Here is a 27,711-nt window from a genome sequence, read left to right on the forward strand (position 1 = left end):
GAGCTAATACAGAGGCCCAATCCATGGAATCTGGACCAAGGAGATGTAGCCTAGAAGGGGTGAACTCCTTCATCAAAACAATATGTTAAAGTGTATATTTGATGGTTTGTTGTACTTTGAATGTTTTTTGTTCAGTATTTGTGTTTGAAGTTATTCTTCTCATGAATTTCATTTTAAAACTTAAGGAAATTTACTTGAATGTATGCACAAACAACTAATGAAACCCTAGTACAAGAAGCAATGAGCAAGCACATGTTTAGAAATCTATAATTTCTATTAGCACAACAAAACTAATCATACAAAAAATGATCAAGTGGTATCAGAGCAAAGGTTGAATTGCTTGATTGCTTGAATTTTTTCAATTAGAGTTTTAATGGTTGCAAAATTGTGATGCTTACAAGGTTAAAGTTGCATAAAGGAGAAGGGAAGCTATTGGTTGCAACTCCTAAGGTAATTACCAGAAGAAGGAGAGCCACAAGGCCATAATCTCCACCACCCAAAGTTCCAATTCCAGCTGCACTTGAAACTCCTCAAGTTTTGTCTTCAACTGACATTGAAGAGGTACAAGTAGTACCAATTTCTGAACCTGAATCCATAGCCATTATGTCTAGAGAAAGAGAGCATGAAGGTCCCTCTTCAGAAGAGGAATAATTCAAGAAAGACTTCTTCACTTTAATTGAGATGGTTAAATTCCTCTATGAAGAGAGGAACACTAGAATGGTTGGAGAGAGTTCTAAGCCTCCACCTGGAGAAGAAAGCTCGGAGGATAAAAAACATGAGAAGAAGGATTCATAAGGGAATGGTGGAAATCCAACTCCATCTCCACCATCCTCATCATCTTCATCATCTCACACAACATCATCTTCCACTACCCCCACTGAAACTGCCCATACTCATTCAAAAATCCCAAAAGGAAAGACTCCATTACTTAAATTAGACATAAAATTCAAAATTCCCATGTACAATAGAGAGGTGAATGCAGAAAAGTTAGACTACTGGATTCGATAGTTGGAGGTATATTGCATAATTCAGAACCTTCAACAAGATGACATAAAGATCTAGTTGGCTCCACTGAGGCTAAAAGGAGTTGCACTGTTTTAGTGGGAAGAAAAGACTCAAGAGGAAATTAGAATCCATGGTAAGATATCCATTACTTGGGTTGAATATTTTCTAAAATTAAAAGACTGTTTTATCCTTTAGCCTATATGCAAAAAGCCATTATGGGTTAGCATAATTTTAGGTAGCTTAAAGTACAAATAGTCCAATATTATACACAAGAGTTTAGGAAAAGGGCTTTGTTGTTAGGAGTTAATTTTAATTCCCAAGATACATTTTTGAAATATATTGGGGGTTTACATTCCTATCTAAAACATACTATCCTTATGTTTAATCGAAACAATTTAGATGAGGTATGTGTGCAAGCCACGTACCTTGAATCTAGAGGAAAGAACATTCAGAAAGAGGGTAGTAAGAGGAATCCATTCAAGGGTAAGGAGAAAGAGAAGGGTGGAAAATGGAAGGGAAAGAAAATTGAAAGTGTCGAGAAACAAGGGGAGAAAATCACATGCGAACATGAAAATCACATGCCCACTGCTGGAAATTGCATCTCGAATTAAGGCCTAAGAAACAAAACAATAAGGGAAAAAAAAAGATGATTGCTACCACACAACATGACCTTGGTTCATATTCTAGTGATGAGACCAAGATTTCAGCCATGGTTACAAAAGGGAAAGAAGTAGTTGCAAGCACTAGTTCATCACATAGTCAAAACAACACTCCAAATGAAGAGTCAAGAATAGAGTTGTTTCATGTAAGAGTGATTTCAAACCATACAACGATTGATGCATTATTTGATAGTGGGTCACAATCAAACTTGATTTCAGAAGAATTGGTTAAAAAACTAAACCTTGAAATTGTACCTCATCATAATCCATATTCATTGGGTTGGATAGTTAACAATGCAAACTTATAGGTTACAAGGAAGTGTTTATTCAAGTTCGCCATTACTGAAAAGTTCATTGATGAAGTTGAGTTAGATGTAGTTCCACTTGACATCTCAAGAATCATTTTGGGTAGTCCTTATTTGTATGATATGAAAGCAATATTTTATCACCATGACAACAAATACATATTTCTCAAGAATGGGGTGGAGTACATAGTGAGAGCCCATCGCAAAAAGCTGAACATTTCTTTGGTTAATGCAGGGCAAATGAAGAGACTAGTAAATGCAAGTAAAAATTTTGTGCTTCTCATGATCAAGAAAAAGAATGATATTTATTATGAATCTTTTGAAGGTTGTGATGATAAATTAAAATCTGATTTGTTTGATGCGATAAGAAAGCATGGTGAGATGTTTTAGGAACTAAAAGGGTTACTTCCCAAGAGGGGAATTCAGCATGAGATTCAGTTGCAACAGGATGTTCCACTTCTGAACATTGGCATGTATTGCATGTCTATTATGGAGAGAATGGAAATCAAAAAGCAAATTCAATAATTGTTGAAAAAAGGTATCATACGCCCATCTACTTCGCCATGTGGTTCGCCCATTGTCTTGGTGCCAAAGAAGGATGAAACTTGGCACATGTGTGTGGATTTCTGTGCACTCAACAAAATCATGGTAAACAATTGTTATCCACTCCCAAGAATTGATGATTTGCTTGATCAGTTGAGGTATGTAAAGTATTTCACTAAGTTAGATTTACAAAGTGGTTATCATCAAGTTAGGATAGCTAAAGAATACATTTGGAAAATTGCATTTAAAATTAAACAAGGATTGTTTGAGTGGCTTGTTATTCCTTTCGGTATTACAAATGCTCCAGCTACTTTCATGAGGGTAATGAATGATGTATTGAGACCATTTCTAGATGAATTTTTCATTGTGTACTTAGATGATATTCTCATCTTCAACAAGTCAAGAGATGAACATGTCATGCATGTAAACAAAGTACTAGATGTCTTGAGAAAAAAGCAGTTGTTTCTAAAGACGTCGAAGTGTGAATTTGGAAAGACTTCTTTGGTGTATTTGGGACACATTATTGGAGGAGGTGAGTTGAAGATAGACCCCTCTAAGGTTGAGGTCATTTTGAATTGGCCCAAGCCTGATACAGTTACAGAGGTAAGAAGCTTTTTAGGGGAAGCACTATATTGGAGAAATTTTATTGCTAATTTTTCTTCCATTGCAACTCCATTACATGCATTGACAAGTATCAAGAAAGTCTTCCATTAGGGAGATGTACAACAGAAAGAATTTGATGCTTTGAAGCAAAAGATAAGTTCAGCACCAGTATTTCACTTCCGGATCTTAGATAGCCATTCGAGATTCAAACAGATGCAAGTGATTATGTCATGGGAGTAGTTCTATTGGAGGATGGTAAGCCCATTTCATTTCATTCTAAAATATTTCATGGAGTTGTAACTAACTATCCCACATATGAAAAAGAACTTTATGCATTGGTAAAAAGTGTTAAGAAATGGAAGTACTATTTGATGGGGAAGGATACCATCATCCACATTGACCATCAACCATTGCAATACTTACAGACATAGTCAAAGTTGCAGCAGTCACAACATTTCAAATGGATGGTTTTTCTACAACAATTTCATTAGGTTATTAGGTATAAAAAGGGAATTTACAATAAGGTAGATGATATGCTTTCAAGGCCTATTGTAAATTCATTTGTTATACTCCAACATAATTTTGTTTTTCATGAAAGGTACATAGAATAATATGCAAATGATAGTGAATTTCAAGAAGTATATGCAAGCTTGAGTCAAGGAAATCAAATTGTAGAGTTGAATTATCATTTACATAAGAGTTTGTTGTATCACTTGGGAAAGTTGTGTATTCCACGGGGAGAAAGAAAAAGTATCATAAGGGAGGCGCACACTTAATTGATTGCTAGACACTTTGGTGTAGGCAAAACAATAGCAAATCTTCAAAGGTATTGCTATTGGCCACGCATGTTGGATAATGTTTCGCGTTTCATAAGAGGATGTTCTTTATGTGCTACAAATAAGCCTAGCCATAGGAAACTTGGTTTATACACTCTAGTTCCGGTACCTTCACGTCCATGGGAGAGTATCTCAATGGATTTTGTAGGAGGTCTTCCATTATCAAGGAAAGGTCATGATTACTCCCATGTAGTTGTAGATAGTTCAGCATGTGCATATTAAAACCATGTAAAAATAGAATTACAGTTGAAAAAAAAGCTCATATTTTCTCCTAAAACATTTGGGTTCATTTTGGTCTTCCTACTTCTATTGTAAGTGATCGAGATTCTCGATTTGTTGGGAATTTTTGGTCAAATTTGTTGGACATTATGGACACAAAGTTGAAGAAGAGTACAACCTTTCATCCACAAATTGATGGACAAACCGAGTTGGTCAATCGAACAGTTATTCATCGTCTTAGAGGATATTGTAGCAAACATCCCAAGTTGTGGGATGAACAATTACATTACATACAACATGCATACAATAGGGCAAAGCATTCTTCCACAAACACATTGCCATTTGAGGCATGTTATGGGTACTTGCCAAGATCACCATTGGACTTCATCTTTGAGAAAGATGTTGCCATCGATGGTCATATTGACATCAATAAGGCAAGGAAGTTCATAGAGAAAATTCAGTTGATACATCATACAGTGCAAGAACAACTTGAGAAAAGTCAAAGCAGCTATAAGGCAAGGCATGAAAAACATCGGGTTGATCATAAATTTCAAGTTGGAAATGAAGTTTGGTTATATATTAGCAAAGGGAGACTTCAAGGGGAGGGTAAAAAGATTAAACCAATACATTATGGTCCTTTTAAAATTCTGGAAAATATTGGTAACACTGCATTTAAGCTTGATTTGCCTCCTTATACGCAAATATACTTTGTTGTTAATGTTGAGAATTTGAGATTGTTTGAGCCTCCTTTTATTGATGATCAAGGAGAACATGTTCAGCTGCCATTGTTAGATGATTTCTCACTAGAATATCTTGATGAACTTTAGTAGGATCTCATACTTGAAAAAAGAACTAGGAGTTTGAAGAGAGGGGATTTCGAATACCTTATAGTGGGACTCAAGGGACAAAATCCTTCTCAAGCCAAATGGTTGTAGACTGAGAAGGTGAGGGAGTTGTACCCTCACCTGCTGAACAATTGATAGTATCTTTTGGGGTCCAAAAGGCTTCTAGTGGGGAGGAATGATCAGGTGCTCAGTATTTAGCTCAAAAAAAGCAAAGTTCTCATAATAGCTTGAAACCTAAATGACCGCATCCGCCTTCGAAAAACGATCCTAACGTAACTCGTTTCGTCAAAAACTGAGTTCGTATGAGAAAGTTATTATGTTCTGATCGCTTTGCTAAAAAGATGAAATTTGAAAAAAAAATGCCTAGTTATTGCATAGTCAGTAGTCTGTACTGCTGACATGGTAGGTGACTAGCCATGGTAAATGGTGAATCCTAGGAGGACAAGTGGCATCATTTTATTAGGTTGTACAGTGGTGCGTTGGCACAATGTGATTGGTTTATTTAAGGACCAATGGAAGAATGCCACGTGGCAAGCCCGGAGTCCACCATGTGGCACCTCCCAAAGGCTTTGGCAGTCTACACAGTGGAGCAAAATATTATGGTGGAGGTTGGGGTCGAACCCACAACCTCTGGCCTACCGTCCATGCGACTTTACCAACTCCTCTACATCGTGGTTCTTACCCTATTAGTTCTTCGCATTAATTTGAATTGTAACAGTTATGGAGTTGGCAATTAGGGGAGGGCTAGCCCGCAGGCCATCCCTCCCCCATGTGAACGCAAACGTGATAACCGCATATAGTTAGCATTAACTGACGGCTCCAATCCACCAAACCTGCGACAGTTAACATGTGAACGCAACTATATAAAACCACATATAGTTACGTTAACTCCAGTGGCTCTAACCTAACAACTTTGTGATGGTTCTGCATGTGATTGCAAAAAAACAACGTGGCTAGGGTTATGAAACCCGACAATTCCAACATACCAAACTCCAAATGGTTAGCATGTGTCTAGCTCCACCGAATGTTAAGGTTGGTTAGCACTAACTCCGTCGTTTTCGTGTTAATCGCGGATTTATGTTAACTAATCCAAGTTTATATTAATTAAGCGCAATTTAACAACCAGCTAACCCTCAGTTTAATCTGGCATAGGTTTTGACGATGCCCCAAATTCAGGCCTTTCTCCAAATTTAGCGCACTAACTGGTGTCATTCCATATTTAGTGGAGATTTTGTAGGAAAAGACTGTCTGAGTCATAGAGAAGGCAATTTTCAACCAAATTGAGCTCAAAAAGAGGTGTTCCTAGCTAATTTGGACATTCTAAACACATTGGTGTAGGTATCAGGAGCCATAGAGCTTTGTAAAACATCATTTTTCCACATTGAGCTAATATAGAGGCCCAAGCCATGGAAGTTGGACCAAGGAGATGTAGCCCAAGAGGGGTGAACTCCTTCATCAAAACACTGTGTTAAAGTGTCTCTTTGATGGTTTGTTGTATTTTGAATGTCTGTTGTTCAGTATTTGTGTTTGAAGCTATTTTTCTCATGAATGTTATTTTAAAACTTAAGGAAATTTACTTAATTGTATGTAGAAACAACTAAGGAAACCCCAGTATAAGAAGCAATAAACAAGCACATGTTTAGAAATTTGTAATTGTTCTTAACACATCAAAACTAATCATACAAAAATAGATTAGCTATCCAATTTCACTTACCCATGTGTTTGTAGCATGAACCAGTACTAAACCAAGGATGAATTAACAATGAACTAGCAAGGTACCAACAAGCAATGATGGTCGAATGAGCATGGAAAGCTACCAAGAATGGTGGGAAACGTGACTTATGTGTGCATGTGGTGTTTTTTTAGAGTGTCACATGAGAAACTTACCCCCATCACTTGGGAACTCACATAGACCATCTTGTCCCTTTCAAATTTTTAGACTTAGGTCATAACGTCAAGTGGTAACTTACATTTAAACTATGTTTCATGACTTTGGGTTATATTCATAAAGTGACTTTATAAATATTATATTATTTATTATTTCAATGGATTAGGAGCCATGTCATAGTTTCACCCCCTCACCTTTACTTGATATAGAGTCCCAACCATTCATCTCCTGTGTTTGTCTCGGTCGACATCAGTGGTGTATCTTATTAACATAGGTGTGATTTACATACTACTTTACTAGATTCGCTAGTATTAATCACATAGACACTCTAGTCTCAAAACATATAAACATAAACATGCATGCCCTATAATAAATATATACACATAGACACATAAGCCTAACACAACTTAACTCATCAACCTCATAAAATATGTACTGTCTAGGTGGTCCAGGCCTCACTCGATGAGGCTTTGAAGTTCTCTGAAAGTGCCCTAATATGCTGATTCAATGGTTTTTTACCACGGCTGACAACTCTCCACAATTGGATCTCGGAGGTATGGAAGCCTCTAATTCCTGATGCAATTAATATCTACCCTTGTGCTAGGGGTTTCTTTATAGTAGATTTTGAAAACCCTGAAAGAAAACAATGTATTCTAGATTTCAGCCCTTGGTTTTGGCATAAATCAGGGCTATTCATGAGTCCATGGAACCCATCATTCGATCCCTTAACAACAGTCATATCCTCAGCACAGTTTGGGTGAGATTGCCAAACCTACCCTTGCATCTCTGGAATTTCTCTTCGCTAGAAGCCATTGGAAATGCAATTGGGAAATTTTACTGCAGGTGCCAAGAAACAGAGGAATATGCCAGAACCACCTATGCACGCATCTATGTGGAAATGAACTTCAGCACCAGATTCCCAGCTGAAATACACCTAACAAGTAAAGACTATGTGTGGAACCAGAAACTCGATTACGAAAGTGTCCTCTTCAGATGTCGATCCTGCTTTGAGACAAGCCACCTAGCCAAAAATTGCCTAAAAGCCTCCCAGAAAAATTCTGCTAGAAAAAATCACCACAGATCTACATGGTGGGAAGGAGCACAAAAAGAACACTACACTGTCATCCAAGAAGAATACTTTCGAGAAAACTCTGAATTACAAGAAATCGGGCAAGATAGAAACAACTCTCAAGACAAGCAGGGGGAAAGACCCGCCCAACAACAAAAAAGTGAACTCAACAACCCCTCAAGCATCGACAATTATGAGGTTTCGAATAACGCGCAAAATAAATCTTCATTTAGCAACAAAGCAGATCTCCTAGACCAAACTTCTTCTTTGACTATCTCCAAAAGGACGAACACAATAGATCGCGAAGCTAAAACACCAATGTCCCAAGAACCATAAGAGATGAAGGAGATGTAAGGTAAAGAAAGTTGGAAGACCGTAGAGAAGAAAAAGAAAGCTACATCACCAATCTCGCCAAAAAATACGAGGAGCTAGACAATTAAAAATTAAGAAATTATAAGTGCGATAGACCAATTTGGTCTCAGTGGACGTTAACCACCACCACCATCATCATAAATACTTTAGAGGTATCATATTCGTGAAATTTATTTACAAACTCATCAATAAAAATTAAATCATATATACACTTTTAAAATATATGTATAGATAATTCAATACTTAATTAGAATAAAACTCGATAAATAAACATTTTTAATAAAACAAATACACAATAGATTTCTCAAAATGCAATTGCCTACTATCATAAGCTACACTACCAAATTGAGGACAATTTCTTTAGTCACAATTGTGGATGGATATGGTTTTGGAACATGAAATCGACAAAACCTCCAAGCCCGTCTTCACAACTTTATTTTTTTATATCCTCACATGTAAGATAACACCGTTGTTGGAATGTTTGGTGTTTCAACAATAACAATTAAAAAACGAATGTGGTTTAAAACAATGTATGACTTTTCTTTAAATAAACAATTTTAGCGACAGCATAAAGAAACCTACTTATTATATGATATTAATATATATTATAATTAACCAACCTCTCGGCAAAGTCAAAAACCACCCAAGTCAAAAACCACCCAAAGGTTGCGAACAATGGAAAGTATAAATAATTATAAGTCGCATATAGAAGACTACAAATCCCAGAATTATACAGAAGTTTACGAAAGAAGAAAAATGCAAATAATATGAAGCATAGAATTAAAAGGTAATTGGGGTTGGATGAATACAAACAAATGTTGTTCAGCCTACTTTTCATTTATTCAACTTGTGGCTACTTTTTCTATTATTTATTTAATTTTCTCAAGGTTTATTTTTTCTATTGTTTATTTAATTTTCCCAGGGTATAATTATTAAGATAATTTTTTAATTATTTTTCCTCACAACATTTATTTAAAACTTTGCTATAAATTCAAACCCCGCCACTCTTCTTTGATAGATCATTGTAGCTTTTTCTCTCTTTGACGATGGGTGGAGTTTCCACTCGAAATATTGGACATCTCACGCTCTAGCATGTAATTTATCTCCAGAAATATCACTAAGCATTATGAATAATTATGGAAATTTGCATTCTTAAATTAACCTCAACTTGGAATTAAAAATCCTTCCAAATTTCAAAAACTTATTTTTAACTTACAAAATTACATAAACAATGTTTGTTTCCTTCAAAATTTGCCATTAAATTTAAAATAGATATCTTCCATTGATGTTTGATATTGTATTCTTACCTACTGCAACTAAAAGCACCTAGATTCAAAGCTTTCATGGAACTCACTTTACTCTTTTCAATATTGCAATGAAAATAGAGGATTGATTAGAATTGCAAAGGAATAAATTGACTCAGTTGTAGAGGGAAGGATTCCAATTTCAAAATATACCAATTCCTTTGGTGTTCCTCTTCCTTTAATAGCCTTAAGGATCTTGCATTCAATCCATTAAGTGCAAGTGGATGGTGGTGGCAATTCACTAATTTCCACTATAAGACACCGTAACCAGACACCATGATTACCACCATCAGACACCAACAAAATTATGTAACAAATATGGGTTATGTACTATTCATCCAAAAATCTATTGTGTTTCAAATTAATATTAACTTAAATCTTAACATTAATTCATCTTGTGACATATCTACTGTAAATATATATATCTCTCTCTCTATCTATATCTCTCTCTCTCTCTATATATATATATATATATATATATATATCACATTCTAAGTTTGAAATCAAACATTTACTAAAACTATTTCTTATTCTTCTTTTGCCTTGATATGGGACTATATAAAAATTCAAAAATTCTAATTGATTAAAAGAATGTTATCAATGGGGTGGCAAGAGGGGGAGGGATTCTCATTAATCCCGAAGGAATCATTGAATTTAGTTATGCTTGGGGGCTAGGATGAAAGACCAATAACCAAGCTGAAGCTTATGGAATGCTCCTCGGGCTAACCCTGGCACAAAGAAATGGGATAAAAAAGATCTAGGTGTTAGGAGACTCCATGATCGTTATAAGGAATATGATTAACACTTGAAAGGCTAAGATCTCTAACCTGAATCAAATTATTATGAGTGCCCAGAACTTGATCCCTGCTTTTGACTCAATGACCTTTTATCATGTCTTGAGGGGAAATAATCATGATGTTGATAGATAGGCCAATAAAGAAAGCCATATGGAGGAGGAAAAAGTGTAATAAATGATGTCGTGGGCACAACAAAAAATCATTAAGAAAATGAAGAGAGATATATGTAGGCTGGAAATAAATCCTCAATGGATATCTATGGATGTGGAAAAGTTGCATCTAACATACCATAATGATATCAAGCCCCCCCCTCCTCCCCCCTTCTCCCTCTAGCTCTCTCCTAGTATCTTCCCCCCCCCCTGTTATAGACATTTTTGTGCCTTACAGCTCTAAGCATGAAATGTCCATAAACCAAGGGATCCTAAGTCCCTAAAAGTGTTGTTCCGGCCCCTAAAGGAACAAGGTCAACAAATTACAGCTTCTCCCAGAAGTTCTCCACCAGAAACTGCTCAGAATCAGTCAAATCAGGATCATTTCAGCTGCTCCACTAGCTAGCTGCGTTTCATAGCACCCAAGTACACTAGCTAGGTGCGTTGCAATGCACTTAAATGCACTACCAGGGTGCGTTGAGCGGGAAATGACAAATGGCAGTGTCATTCCGCGAGGTGGACAGACAATGGAAGCTTCCAGAATCTTCCCCAATGACACTTGCCTCACTGAGTTCGACCAAGGATGAGTAAGAGGCTCTCAGCCTCCAAGTGGAAGCAAGAACTGATAGAGAGAAGCCACTAGTCAAATCATAAGCTGACTCATCCTCTTTGCATACATCTATATATGGATCCCTCATCCTAGAGATCCAGAGGCTGGAATTTTGTACATTGCAGAGAATTGTTGTTGGTTTTGAGATAGATATCAAAGTATTGGGTGATTTATGCTTTGTTGGAGGTGAAGAGGGGATTCCTTTGCTGGGAAGTTGATGCTGGATCAGGAATCATCGGTTGTAACTCCTCCTGGATCTTCTTGTTATATCAATAAAACTATTTGAGTTTCTCCTACATGCTTGTGTATCATTGATGTTTGTTACATTTGTATGTTTAGCTTAAATCTGATCCTAAGCTATTTATGAATATAAATCCATGTCTTTGCGTAGTTTTCTTCTTCTGTGATCTTACAGGAACTTGGTGAAGCTGGGCAAGTAAGGGAGCAGGTAGCTGGAAGCTGTCAAAGAGGAGAGAGATTGGATCAAAGGACTAGCGCAAGACATAGGTTGGTTCATCCTATTCCTCTTCATTTATAGTTCATAAAGAAGAATACGAAAGTAGTTTTCTCTGTTTGTTTCTAAGGTCACTGTCACACCTTAGTGGGATAGGGTCATTCTGAATAGACACAAATCCCCTTTCCAAATCTCAAAGGTAAACCTTCATTCCAACCACCGAGTTGAATGCAATGAAGCTTGGGGGGCATGCACCTCGTTCACGTTATTATGCTGGGGGCATGCAAACTTATCATGAGCAGTGTTACCGCAGGGTTCAAGCTCGTTAAAAAATAAACCTGCCTCGAGTAGTGTTACCGCAGGGTTCAAGCTCGTTAAAAAATAAACCCGCATCGAGCAGTTTTAGCACATAGTTCAAGCTCGTTAAAAATAAACATAAGACCGAGCAAATGTTCCCACCCGCGTTTAAGCTCGTTAAAAAATGAATTATTCCCCGGTAAATAACCACCGTGAATGAAACATTTCAGCCATTAAAGCCTTGGTCGTGTTTGCACCGTCACCTCCACTTTTCCATTGGCCGATCATTCACCTCCATTTGATTGTTTACCCATTTTGAGGAACAGCTGCAAAGAGTGATTTCACTAGCCATCCTTGTGACACTGCCGTGATTGGAAAATTCCAAACCTTACCTAGAATCAGCTGCTACCCATTTTATCACTTGTTCCTCAAAAGACGATTCTTCTTTAAGCTCTTTTCAACTGACTCGTAAAATATGAAAAGATTGCCGAGTTTTGGCCTTCCAGCTCGTTAAAGCGACAGGAAGTGCTATCCCTCCTCTAGATTTTAATCTTTTTGGACCTGAGGGATTATTGCACAAAAAGATCGAGCGCTTGTTTTGTTCGGCTCGTTAAAACTATCGAAAATTCATCCCTTCTGTATTGTTTTATACTTTTTCGGACTTAAGGGATTAGATGACGAAAAAGGAATTTTGGAGTTACCTTTACGTACCTTTTTAGACTCTCTAAAAATGAAAAGGACCGAGTTATCTTTGTCGTTAAACTCGTTAAAAATATTAATAGCGACAAACTTGTCTTTAGACGAGAACGAGTTTCACTATCGCTAGGCTCGTTAAAACATAGCGATGGGTTTGCCCGAAGGGCAAATTATAGAACAAGCATATGTTATCCTCCTCAAGCTTGACAAAAATAAAGAGGTATTGGTCATCAATGACTGGGGAAAGATTGGGAAGAAAGCTCAAAGAATCTTTATTGGTAGCAAGTCGCTCTTGAACATGACACTTCCACTCCGTGCCTGAGTCGGGTTGGGTTGTTTCATTCACCGGTCACATCACCATGGTCACGCCATACCATCCACATTTGGGGTAAATGCTACCAATCCATCACATAAGTGTCGCCGACATGTTCAAGAGAAGTCATCCAGAGAAGTCACCTGTGTCCCGTCCACTACCATACATTATACTTCATTCTTTCATGACCGCCATCCTGAACCATATATCATCAGATCGTTTTCACCTCCATCAAAATCATTTGCTTCGTTCCGTGTCATTGATGTGGGATTCATTAAGGCCCTCCTTTGACGGATCGCTTCTTGTCGACACCAGATCATTATCCAAGAAGTTGATCTAGGAACACCCCATTCAGTACTTTGAAGCTTGCATGCCTCAATGGCAAGTTTCTCACTTCCGGCGACAGGTATACATCAATGACCTTCGACCGAAAGATTTTGCGTCGTGTTCGACGCCAAGTCCTTCATTCACACCACGTGAATTGTACTGTAGTACCTTGAGGGTCATCATCATTATCGGTGATTCCTCTCGCGCTTGTTAACAGTTTACATCATTGACTGGTAATCAAGCGATGTCTTTCCATGTTCGAATTCAAAACATTTCTCACATGGATCGACTTGTACTTCGAGTGAAGATCGGACGAGATTGAAGACCCAAAATCTAGTTTCATCCATCCGGGCTACGATATATATTCAGGAAAATAAAGACATTGAAATGTACAGCATTGCAGCACAGATAATCATCCTACCAAAAGGATGATGGCTCTATCAGAATCATCAGTCTACCATCAGACGATTGTCTGTCCTATGTACATGAAAATGAATTTATAAAGCTGAGCATGGGAATGCCCGCCTCAGCTAGATCATGAAAACAGTATGAAGATAATGTATTGTATTGTATCTTATTACAGGTCTCCTCCCAGCATTTAAAGAACTTCAGATCCTCCTAATAAAGCATTTCACCCGATAAACGACCTCATACTTTAGGGGGAAACTCTTATAGACATTTTTGTGCCTTACAGCTCTAAGCATGAAATGTCCATAAACCAAGGGATCCTAAGTCGCTAAAAGTGTTGTTTTGGCCCCTAAAGGAACAAGGTCAACAAATTACAGCTTCTCCCAGAAGTTCTCCACCAGAAACTGCTCAGAATCAGTCAAATCAGGATCATTTCAGCTTCTCCACTAGCTAGCTGCATTGCATAGCACCCAAGTACACTAGCTAGGTGCGTTGCAACGCACCTAAATGCACTACCAGGGTGCGTTGAGCGGGAAATGACAAATGGCAGTGTCATTCCGCGAGGTGGACAGACAATGGAAGCTTCCAGAATCTTCCCCAATGACACTTGCCTCACTGAGTTCGACCAAGGATGAGTAAGAGGCTCTCAGTCTCCAAGTGGAAGCAAGAACTGACAGACAGAAGCCACTAGTCAAATCATAAGCTGACTCATCCTCTTTGCATACATCTATATATGGATCCCTCATCCCAGAGATCCAGAGGCTAGAATTTTGTACATTGCAGAGAATTTTTGTTGGTTTTGAGATAGATATCAGAGTATTGGGTGATTTATGCTTTGTTGGAGGTGAAGAGGGGATTCCTTTACTGGGAGGTTGATGCTGGATCAGGAATCATCAGTTGTAACTCCTCCTGGATCTTCTTGTTATATCAATAAAACTATTTGAGTTTCTCCGACATGCTTGTGTATCATTGATGTTTGTTACATTTGTATGTTTAGCTTAAATCTGATCCTAAGCTATTTATGAATATAAATCCATGTCTTTCCGTAGTTTTATTCTTCTGTGATCTTACAGGAACTTAGTGAAGCTGGGCAAGTAAGGGAGCAGATAGCTGGAAGCTGTCAAAGAGGAGAGAGATTGGATCAAAGGAGTAGCGCAAGACACAGGTTGGTTCATCCTATTCCTCTTCGTTTATAGTTCATAAAGAAGAATACGAAATTAGTTTTCTCTGTTTGTTTCTAAGGTCATTGTCACACCTTAGTGGGATAGGGTCGTTCTGAATAGACACTTTTCCTGTTAACACCCCCCCCCCCCACCTCCCTTCCCCTTTCTCCCACTCCCCCCCACCTTCCTCATTACCCTCCCCTTTCCCTTCCCTGTGGCCCCTCCCCTTTCTAACCTCCACCTCTGCATTATAACCTCCACCCTGGTTTCCTCCTCCCCCTCTCGCATCACCCTCTGCAAACTCCTGCTAGCCATGTGGACTCGTGGCAAGCCGGAAATCTAGACTTGCTCAAAACATGTATCCTATAGAAATTTTGTACCACACATGTTTCAAGATTAAGTCACAACATGTGGCCTCACTGTTTCTACCCTGGTTCTTGGAGAATTGAGCAGCGCAACACCTCGGGTGTTTACAGGGATTTGAGTTTTACGAAGCAAAATTTAATTCAAGACCTCAGTGAAGTCAGGCTCATTCATGGGAGAATTGTGGGAATCGCTTATATAGATCAGGAGCTTGGCGGGAAATTAATGGAGGAGGGTGGAATTATGATGGAGTACTCATGGGATCTCGATTGCAGCAATCTCCTCACTCATCTTTGCATCACCTCTCGGTCAGGCAGCAGGTATATAGTGCAAACTGGTATGTGGATTTTGTATGTTTTAAGGTTTGAGAGAGGGACGGTGGCCAATGCAAAAGCCTGGTGCCTAGATCTAAGGTTGTTGTGTATCAATTTCTATGTCATAGAGGTTGGGAATTATGCTGTGAAGAGTCGAAATGAGGGTAGGAAGGTTTGCCTGTCTGAGGTTTTGAAGGAAAATAAATAAATTATGAGTATAATTGGAAGGTCGCGGGTACTAGGCTTAGGTTGTCCTGAGTGTTTGCAATCATACTAGACTAGGGACACCGGGTGGATTCCTAATTCTCTCCAGAAGAGGGAGGAGAATTGGATTCAGCGTGAGGTTGGGCGGTGCATACTTTCCAAGGATCAGGGTAGTCTGTTGTGGGCGAGAGAGGGTGCCTGATTGTGGGAGATTGTGGAAAATAGTGCCAATTTATGGAGCTTCATAAAAAGCAAGGTTTTGGAAGCCATAATGCATGGTTATGAAGACAGTTCTTGGTCAGGCACGTGGGGAAGCCACAGACCGAGGTCTGGTGGGATAAGGGTCAACTCCTCAGTGCAAGGTGGCAAATACAAACCCTCCTATCTAACCTATGTTCAATATCAATGGGACCTACAGGAAGTACTGTCAGAATTCCAACGCAGCATGCATCAGAAAATGCACGAGAATATGACCATGCATGAAAGGGAGGTTGAGAAAAGGGAATGCATCAAGAAACTTGAGGAAGAAGTGGATGCACTACGCCATCAGCTGGAAAATTTGAAGCTCAAGGTGGAAGCAATGGAGGATGGTATGGAGTAAAATGTGAAGGGCGTGATAGACCAGGAGAATTCCAAAGACTCAGAAGAGGCCTCCCCGAGCCTGGATCTAAACAACCCAGCCCCTATGGATATTTGACCACCTCTGTATTGGTTTTGTTTTTGTTTTATCAAAATTATGAACTGTAAATGTATATACTTCTTATTCCAATTATGTCGAAGTTATAATTGTAGATATCCCAGAATGGGAAATTTTTGTAAGTAGGATATCCATAGCTATTACAATAGTCTAGATGGACCAAGTAATTTTTATCATGTTGTTGAAGCAGGGATAAATCGATGTAAAAACATGATTTTGTTGCGAATGGACGCGACTTTTTTTAATATAAACTATACTCATTCTGGTTAAAATAAAATGTTATCAAGAAAAAACCTTCAATAATAAAACAACAAACAGTTTGACTTGAGTTAAATACTTTAATATATTTATAAAAACATTGGAAAAATGATGCATGTGAGTTGCTTCAAATTATTATGCCTCAATTTTAGCATATTAAAGCCCTCAAATTATGCACTGTATTCACTTGCAAACCAATACCAAATTACATTTTTTTACCAGCTTGTGGATTGACATTGATACAAAACTAAATAAAAAATTGTGGCTATCCAAAATTATAAATCTGGCATAGAAGTTTGTATATAACAGTTTAAATGTAAATGACAAAACCACATAGGAGCTAGCCCGAATATAAAGTCTAAAATTACCACTCAGGATGTATTCTATCATACATATGGCATGAATATTAAATCACATGACACATAATCATATTTGGTTTTAGCAAAATAGCAATGGAATAACTGTTGACTATCAACTTTCATATTTATAAGCCCCAGTATTGCAATAAGAATGTTGTAACTCCTAGGGATACGAACTTTAATTTATCAATCGAGTTCATACAAACATAAGAGGTGTCGGTACTATGCGTGCAACATGCAATGTATCCCTCTTTCACTGATTGAAGCAATAATTTGAGCTGAGATGTACATAGACCATTTTGTAAAATTTCAAAGAAGGAAAACTACTAAACTTAAATTTTCTAGGAAAGAGAAAATTTAAGCATTGCTTGTCCTATTTCATAAATGAAACACTAATCTATTTTCGTGAAAAGAAAGGCTAGAAAAGAAATCCTAATATGTTTTACAGAAGATAACAACATGAAGGTAAACCTAAACTAGTTACAAGAAAGTAATTATTCTAATCTATCTTGCAAGTAATCAAATCTATGTTATTGCAATAATGGTAAACCCTATTCTATTTGCAAAAACCATCAAATTATGAAATGAAATCAATGTAAACCATTTCTATACTATTTAACTCATAATCAAAATAGTAAACCTTAATTGTATAATGGAAGCTACAATGATGAAAGGATCGTGCACAAAGGGTATATGGTCTTCTCAAGTTGGATTTTGAGGCTTAGGTGATGTTTTCAGGTGATGAAAAACATAAATTAATCTTAAGAAGAAATTATGGCCGAGTTCTGATCAATTTTGTGAAGTGCTACAGGATTGTTACAGGTTTGCTACAAGATGTTATAGGATGCCCTATATTACTATAGGATTGCATCCGCGAGTGATCTAAGGGTTCTAAAAGAGGTGTGAAGGTGGGAAAGGTATTAGGATTTTGTGGAAGAGTGTAAAGGACTTTTCCAGGCTTATATCTACTCAATATCTCATTTGCACAAGGGAAAAAAGCAAACTAATAGTCTCATATAGCTATATAATGTAATTTCATTATGCACAGACAATTTAGAGGACTAATGGAAATGGGAAGAATGGTGATGAAAGAGATGATATGGGTGATGGATATTAATTCCATTTTGTCTTCTAAACCAATAAATTTCACTTTCACACAAAGTGATTATTCAACTAGCAAAGACATCATGACTAAAACACTAGTAAAATACTAATTGCAGAAAACTGATATGCATAGGAAAGGATGATTTGAATTAAAATAGAATATAACTATTGCATGAAATAAAGAATATATTTTTGGTTCTTGTCCACACAAGGTACACAACTAAACTTCTCAAAAGATCTTACTTATCAAACTACAGAGATAATGCTTTTCTTATAAACCAGATTTGTAGAATAGTGAACTAGTACATTGATCTAGGTACCCAAATCCTAAGCTAATTAAGTGAAAATGTTATGGGATAAATTTTTATATTAATTTGAATGTTTTTATACCTTCATAAAAGTAGAATAAACTCAAAATAATTCCATTAAAACATGCCAAAATTCAATAGAAATTTATTACTAAAAACCAAAAATTTCATAACTTTGAACTAGTAAGTTGATCTAAGCAACCAAATGCCTAAGCTAATCAATTGTACGTGCTATGGGGTAAACTTTGTTATTAATTTGGACGTTTTTAGACTTCAATACAAGTGGAATCAATCAAAATGAGCTCATCAAAACGTGCTAAAATTTAGCATAAATTTATTACTAAAACTAGAAATTCCAAAATTTTGAGCTAGTAAACCAATCCAAGTAACTCAATGATGGACATGAATTTGCATAGTTATTCTAAGGATGCATCATAATTGTGACTTTATAAATGACCTGGAAAACAACTCACTTCAATAATTTAACCAATATAACCTACAACAAATGAAGCATGAATACTAAATGTAGAAATAGGGAATGCAAGAACAGTAGATGTAAGTGAGCAAGCAATGCAAGGAAGATAATGATATTGTACAGCAAGGCTCTGAGGCTCTTGGGATAACCAATACCAAGGATAATCTGAGTCCTATGAAGGAAACCAAGACTTAGAAGCTAAAAATGAAACCAAACATCATTATTAGAATCAATTCAAGTATACCCCTGTTGGAAATGAAAGTAGAGTTGCTAAATAACAGGTTCTCTTCTCAAGAAGACAAAATAATTCATGCCCCTAGAGGCTAAATTGAATTGGTACTTATATATATTGATGGGGAAGCATCCTTCTTGAAAGGAGGCAGTTTTCCCCTCCAAAATCTCTAAAAATGTGGATATGATTCCCAACAGTTGAATCTTCATTAAATATTGAGTTTTGGCTTCTCATGTAGCAGGGAACACATCCCTATATTTTCTCAATAAATGAATCTCTAGAATCCGTTCAATAATTTCATAATATCCTATTCATTTATTGGTCCATCCTATATCATCCTGTGACAGGGAGCAAGTCCCTAAATTCTCTCATTCTACAGATCTTTAGAACTTACTCAATATTCTCTTGATAGTATGAAAAATAAATAATATTAGGCACATAATATGAAATTATCTCTAAACCTTCCTAAGAACTTAATAAAGCTTAGAAAACATTATTAAGTGTAGATGGAGAGATTTAATATAGTCTTTGTGCCTAGGAAAGGTAATATGGGCATTAATTTGTATCTAATTTGGAGGCCCATCATATATGTGTAGAGATGGACCCATGTTTTGGCTGAATAATTCTTAATTAGCATGTCTCTAGTGGATCAATTTATATCTCTAAGATCTTAGTTTATACGCCTTGATCCTCCTTCACATTAAAAAAAGAAAAAAGAAAAAAAAGAGCTTGGTCTTGGGATGAGGAGATGATAAAGACTGGAGTGGTTATTTGTCACACTCTGAGAGTGTTGGCTATGAATTTGTCACCTAAACAACCTTATGATCCATATCTTCGAAGGAATAAGACTTAAAGAGTAGAAAAAGAATAAAAAACTAAATTTTCTCGGCAGATCACCCATCCCAATACTACTCTAGCCTGAGCAAACTTAATTGCATAGTTCTCATGAGATCTGATGCACTAATGTTGGTGTGATCCAAGTTGTATAAGAAATGAAACTTCACGAATGATAAAGGAATATGTCACAATTTGTAAGAGAAATATTGTAGGAAAATATTATAAAAAGACTCAGAATATGGGACATTACATAAGAGAAATATTGCAGAAAAACAATATAAAATAAACTCAAATATTTATTGGATTGGTAATATATCATGAGGCTACATTATGCGAAAAATAATGCTTTGTTCCCTAGTGAAGTCTTGTATTTATACTGTTTACAATTGTCTTTCCACCAAGAGTCATTCCCTTTTACATTTCAAAATACCATGGGTAAAAATCATAGTCTAGAAAATCCATGGGTTAGCATCATAAATTATGATGGAAAAAACTAAATCATCGTGTCATTCAAACACAATGGGTAAATACCACGCTTTACAAAATCCATGGGTGAAAATAATAACTTATGATAGTAAAAACTAAATCATCATATGATTAGATTCTCACTTCACTATTATGATTTATTTTGTTTGTTATAATGCATGTTAAAAATATAATCCATGGTTTTACTTAAACTATGTCTTGTAAACTAACATTTGAAGAAAAATAATTATTAACTGCGGTAATTATCGTCCATTTGGATCAATCCTCCCCCCTTAGGAAGAAATGGTCCCCATTATGTCAAGTTCCCTCATCATATATTGAAATTTCTATTGAACTTGGTTCCTAGTGAACCACTTTCCTTGGTGAAGAAGATTCTCTACGTTAACCACTTGATAGATATATATGTTCCACTGGTGGATACCCTTCATCTTGGTGTCCATAATCCCATCAATTGTACTCTAAAACTAATCTAGGTGGATATTGGTGGCCACCCACCTATTCCACCTAGACACCCGAGTCAGTTTCATTTGTTTCCTTGTTCATTTTAGCATTTACTGTTTTTAGCAGTTTTTCGGGTCCTGAACTTTCGGAGTAGTTTTGACCTCCTAAATGGTGTTTTTTTGGGGGTTTGTGGTAGGACCATTGCATTAGGAAAGGGCTTGCGATGAAACTTGTAGTACTCGAGAGACCTTTCCAAGAAGGTATCATCTGCACCAAACGTAGATAATATGACCAAGTTACAACCTCAGGAAGTTGGCTTCCCAACTAACCCCAATGGGGCCCACAAACTCTTGGTGTTACATCTCCTAGGGTTAGGGTTTTCGTTGTTTAGGGTTTTCTCATGTTTTCCAATATTAGAAAGGCCCTTGAGCCTCATTGTAGCACAGTTCAGAGGCATGTAGCTGCCACATCTCTTCTCAGAGATAAGTTACCATTGCCTGAGCTATCTTATTTCCATTCGGTTGTTAAGCATAGTTCAATATTTTTCTATTAATGAAATGAAGTGTTTTTCTACTACATCTATATGTTTATGATTATATATGTAAGTTTTTTCATTCTTGTTTAAGTTCAAATCAATGGTATTAGAGTAGTCTTCTCTTTCTCTGTTTCTATTTGCATATCCCCAACATGGTCGGGGTATAAGGAGTTATGGCTTGATCTGGTTGAACCATTGCAAGATCAGCCTCGTAAAACCCAACGAATCCCATGGTCGAAGAAAAGAAAGACGAGCTGACAGGATATCCTTTCAAAATGTTGCTCGAGGAAGTCCTCGTGCGACACAGGGACGCGACGATGGATAAATTTTCCCAGATCCTTCGACGACTACCCACAGGTGATGCATCTTCATCCAGCAACCACTCTAAAGGCACCACTCCTTTTAAGGTACAAGTTAACTTTGATATTCCCATATTCAAAGGCCTGATAGATGTAGATGCCATAGATAAATGGTTAAATCTATTGGAAGGATATTTTTTAGTTCATGACTTTTCCAATCGGGAAAATATTACTTTTTCACTTCTTAAAGCCACCCCACATGTCAAGGATTGGTGGGAAACATATTGTGAACAAAAGGATGAGAGTGAACCCTCGTTGTTTTCAGCCGCACCCACTTGGAATTCTTTCTGAGACGCCATCAAGGAACAATATTACCCTGTCGGGAGCTATGAAGACAAATAAATAAAGTGGACCACGGTATGGGAGGGAAGGGACCAAGATGTTCCAGAGTTCACAAATACTTTCAATACCCTTTCCACGAAGTTCGGTATCAAGGATATTGAGCGAAATTTGGTGCTCAAGTACTACGGTTGTCTACACAAGTACATCTAGGATGAGATGGAGTTCCTAAAAATTTCCTCGCTCGGCATGGCATATCTTTATGTTGTCAATATTGACCAGAAGTTTAAATAGAATAAGCGGGACTTTGGATCTGTGAATCCAAAGCAAGGAAAAGGTGCCCCCAAACCATAGAACAAAGGACCAAGCCAAGGCAGTGCTACCTAGGATAGATCGACGAAGAAACAAGAAAAGAACAACACCACCAAGTCGAAGAAGGACACGAGAAAATGGTGTGAGCTCCATAAGAGAACCATTCACAATACAAGTGAGTGTCGGGTTAAGCATTCATTGGTGGCCGAGATGAAGGCTTTTGAATCAGATGTAGGTTTCGAATCTGAATTAGAACCCAATAAGGGAACTAGCAAAGGGAAGAATATCATTGATGCGGAGCCTAGTGGCACCATGACCACCACAAAGATCCAAAAGATTGATCCTGAAGATCCAGAGGAGGGGTAACTCCTCTTCCACTCACAAATGTGGGTGAAGGGTTCTCCACTGTAGTTCATTGTCGTTAGTGAGAGCCAAACGAACCCCATTTCAGTGAGGTCATGAAGCATCTGGGCCTAAAGGCTATAGCACATCCAAAGTTTTACACCATCAGGTGGCTTCACCAAGGACGAGATCTTTGTGTTAGCCGGCAGTGTCGCCTTCCCTACAACATCAAGCCCTTCACGGATGAGGGACTGTGTGACGTTGCTCCTCCTGAAATTTGTGATGTATTGTTAGGAACACCATACCTTTGGAAGTGACATGTTGTATATGAGTCTAGACCTCGATATGTGATTATTACTTTGGTTAATAAGTGTTACAGGATACCAGAGGTTGCCTCGCCTACTGCCATCTCTTTGATCATTGTAAAGAAATGCAGTAAGATGATTTCCAATACCAAGAAATTTGTTTTCCTTATGATTCACCCCCATGGAAATAAGAAGGTTGTGGCCATGACTTCCAGGCAAGGCACCTCTTCACAATAGCAGTAGATGGAAAAGGTTGTGGATGAGTACAATGATACTTTTTCCTCACAGACAGGGGTATCTCTGCATTGTCAAGTCAAGCACTCCATCGATCTGACCCTAGGCGCATCGCTACCCAGCGGACTAATCTATCGATGCTCTATTTTGGAGAACGATGAGATCAAGAGGCATATTCAAGAACTATTTCATAAAGGGCACATCAGGCCAAGCTCATCAGCTTGTGGGAGCCCGATTGTATTGGTACAAAAGAAGAATGGGACCTGGAGGTTTTTTATTAAATATCGAGCGTTGAACAAGATCACTGTCCAGAACAGGTACCCAATCCCGTAGATTGATGACTTTTTGGACCAGCTCAAGGGGACCAAATATTTCAGAAATATTGACTTGAGGTCAGGTTATCACCAGGTGCCTATCGAACCATCTGATGTGTGGAAGATTGCCTTCAAATCTAAGGAGGGCCTTTTTGAAAGGTTGGTCATGCCATTCGAATTGACGAATGCGCCTGCAACCTTCATGACACTGATGGACGACATCTTGTGACCCTTCACCAATGCATTCGTGGTGGTGGATTTAGATGACATCTTGATCTTCATCCAGAGTTGGGAACAGAACCTACACAATATTCGACAGATTCTTCAAACCCTATGCCAATACAAGCTATGTGCTGACTTGGAGAAATGCACCTTTGGCCTGACCCAGGTTCAATATATGGGGTACATCATTGATGAGCAGGGTGTACATGTGGAACCATCCAAGATACAAGTCATTTGAGATTGGCCAACCCCAACCACTCTAACAGAGCTCTGCAGCTTTTTAGGTCTTGCCAATTTCTACCATAGGTTCGTGTTGGGGTTCTCTCATATCACTTGGCCTTTAAGCCAAGTCACCAAGGTCGGAGTGAAAGAAAAGTTTTTTTGGTCGGAAATGCAATAAATATCATTCTCTAAGTTGAAGAATCACCTATGTTTTGCACTAGTGCTCACACTACCAGACCTGCAACATGTTGGCATTATGATACAGGTATGATATAGGTGTTGTCCTTGATGGCAACTCACTCAGATGACAGATCATGGAACAACTAGTAAATAGCAAAGAATTAATGATCAGAGAGGTATACGCAAGTGTGATGTGACAAAGAAGAGTATACATGCGGGTTCACCATATACCAAGTCGCGTATACGTACACACACACGTTTACAGAAGGAAAGATGCGTACATGTTAGGAATCTAAGTTTTGGTCCATGGTATTTTGGTATTGGTCCATGGTATTTGGTTCGAAGTGTTGACCCCAGGTATTGGGTCCACGGTATTTGTTCTACGTGGTTTTGGACCATGGTAGTGAGAGAGGCCTAAACCTATATAAGGAGAAGATCATTAGGCCAAGAGGAGCAAGTGTGCAAGTGATGAATATCTAATGAAGTGTGAGATCTAGTATGTTGGATATAGGTTTGTGATGCTTTGCTTGATTTGAACCTAGGAGGCACCTATGCGGTTGATAAAGGTGGATGGACCAAGATCATGAAGACTAAAATGCATTATCATTATATGGTATGATCATGAATAGATCTGAATACTGACACATGTTTTATCCTTTATATCTTATGTTCTGGGTATATCTGAAGTTGAAAATTGCAGCGAAGGTATAAGTAATTATTTTCAGATCTGTACGCGGGTTCTCTCTGGTGAAAGGGCGTATACACGCTGGTTCAACACAGTCAAGTAGCGTATACATTATGAGATTTGATGTTTGAGGTTGTTGTTGGTTCTAGTGGTTGTTGCAGAGTTCTGGGCTCTGCTTTGTGTTCTGGTGACTGTGTTTTGATGATAGGGTTTCAGTGATTCAGTTGTTGGGTGATTCAGAGTTAATGATTGTATTACAGTGGTGATTGTTTTGTATTTATGGATCCAGTATGAAAATTTATGAAACGTGGTCCCTGGAAGAAAAGAGAAGGTTGTAGCCTTCTATAGGTCAGCACCTACGTACTAGTACATCAGCTAGTATAAGAGCTAAGGGGGTTGTAGCTCCCTTCCAGCAGAAGCTGGAGAACGAGAGAAGGTTGTAGCCTTCTGCAGGTAGAAGCTTGCGTACTGGTATAAGACTGCACCAGTACAAAAATATTGTAAAAATAAGTTTCTTATTAAAAGAAGATAGAGACGAATTGCACCAAGTGGTTTTCACCCACATTGCGTTTCCACTTTATATCATGGTGTTCATGTTTGCTTCTTATGTGTGACGATTTGTTATGTTTTACTGCACCTGTTTACTATTCATATGGTTAATAATGTTTTGATGCACTCATTGAAGATCAACTAACTGAATCATAATTTTACTGGATATATGCTTGTTGCATTAAACACAGTTGCGTATACACGTGGGTATCCTTAACTAAAGTAGTGTATATGAATCTGATAATCGAAATGAAAATATTATTGATTTGCTAATACTGATTCACCCCCCCACCCCCTCTCAGTATTATTTCCAACAATTGGTATCAGAGCAAGCCTTCAGAAGAATCTTGATCACTTGAAGGAAGATCCATCAGGATGAGTAATCAAGAAAGAGAGGGATCCATCAGACCACCAATCTTCGATGGGAGCAATTTTGCCTACGAGAAGATAAGAACCACATCATATCTACAATCGCTTGGAATGGATGTTTGGGGAATCGTGGAAGGAGGATATACATATCCATCAGCAATTCCTACAGATACAGCAGATAGAAAGCAATATGAACTCAATGCCAAAGTTGTTACTATCTTATTGGGAAGTTTGTCACAATCAGAATTTGTCAAGGTCATGTAGTTCAAATCAGCCAAAGAAATATGGGACAAAATCATTCTAAGCTACGAAGGAGATGATCAGGTAAAACGTGCTAAGCTTCAAACTCTCAGAATACAGTATGAAACTCTTAAGATGCATAGTAATGAAAGCATAGCTAATTACTTCATGTGTATGGATGAGATTGTTAATTGTATGAGGAATCTGGGTGAAGAAATTAAGGAAGTTGTCTTAGTTGAGAAATTTTTGAGATCCTTGTCTGCTAAATTTGAATCCAAAGTTTCTTCCATAGAAGAAAAGGAGGATTTGCAGAAAATCACTATGACGCAATTTCATGAAATCTTAACTGCTTTTGAGATGAGAAAAGGAGGACCATCAAATATGAGAGAAGCCACATTTAAAGTATCAGCAAATGGAAAAGAAAAAATGAGTGAATCAGGATACATTTCAATGGAAGAATATACGGTAAATTTTGTCAAGAATCTTGAACGGGGATCTGGAAGGTTCAAAGGTAAGCTACCTTTCAAATGCTTTTCTTGTGGTAGAGTTGGTCACTACATTGCTAGATGCCCTCATAACAAAGGAAAGATGTCTGAAGAAGGTAATAGAAGTTATTATATTCATAATAAAAGTAATGACTCATCCAATAGTGATGAAGATATTAGACTTCTCATGGCATATGAAAATAAGGACATAGAAACAGAAGAAGTTACCAGATTAAAAGAATAGCTGGAGACAGTAACTAGAGTGAGGGAGCAGCTGCAAGATGTAGTAAAAGATCAGAGCATAACAATTTAGAGACTTGAATCTAAGATCCTTTCTCTAAAAGAATCAAAGAAGCAGAATAAAGAAGCTCATGAAGAACAAGATCATGAAGTGCTTGAATTAAGGCAACAAGTGGAAGAAGGAAGAAAAGCTGAAGAAAATATAAGGAAGCAATATCTAGAAAAGGAAGAACAAAATTAGGTTGAGGTAAATATCTTAAAAGGTAAATTATAATAAAAGGATAAACTGTTACGATTTCAAGATAGTACTAAGATTTTGGATGATATTCTTAGTAGTCAAAGATCCCCTACTATCAAAACTAGTCTTGGTTTTTATGAAACTGTTGAAGGTGAATCTAGCTCACAAGGTGAGGGAAGGAATTCTAATGCAAAATCTAAAATGATCAACAAGGAGATAAGTGGTCAACCCCAGCAGAAACCAAGGAAAGAAATTCTTCAAAGAAAATCCTTTGTTCCTAACTGTGGAAGTGATAAATGGTTATTTCCTCCGATGAGTAATGTTGAATGTTATGAATGTCATAATCTTGGACATGTTGCAGCCAGATGTAGAAGAAGAATGGTTCAAGAACATCACACAAAAAGATAATCACGTTCCAAGTACTTTAAGGGATATTGTTTTGCTTGCAATATGTTTGGTCACAAAGCAATTGATTGCAATAGAAGGAACATGAAACATGTAATATGTTATGCATGTAACAAGTTTGGACATAAAGTAAGGGAATGCAGGATCAAAATTCGAACTCCAAAGCAAGAGTATCATACATCATCGCAATTCCAAGTATTGTAGAAGACAAAATTAGAGACAGAAAGATGTGGCATAACTCAGTTAGCTGACATAA

This window comes from Pinus tabuliformis, chromosome X (genome assembly GCF_031772625.1).
Source record: "Pinus tabuliformis cultivar Carrire ecotype Pingquan chromosome X, CPIR1, whole genome shotgun sequence".
In the NCBI taxonomy this organism is placed as follows: domain Eukaryota; kingdom Viridiplantae; phylum Streptophyta; class Pinopsida; order Pinales; family Pinaceae; genus Pinus; species Pinus tabuliformis.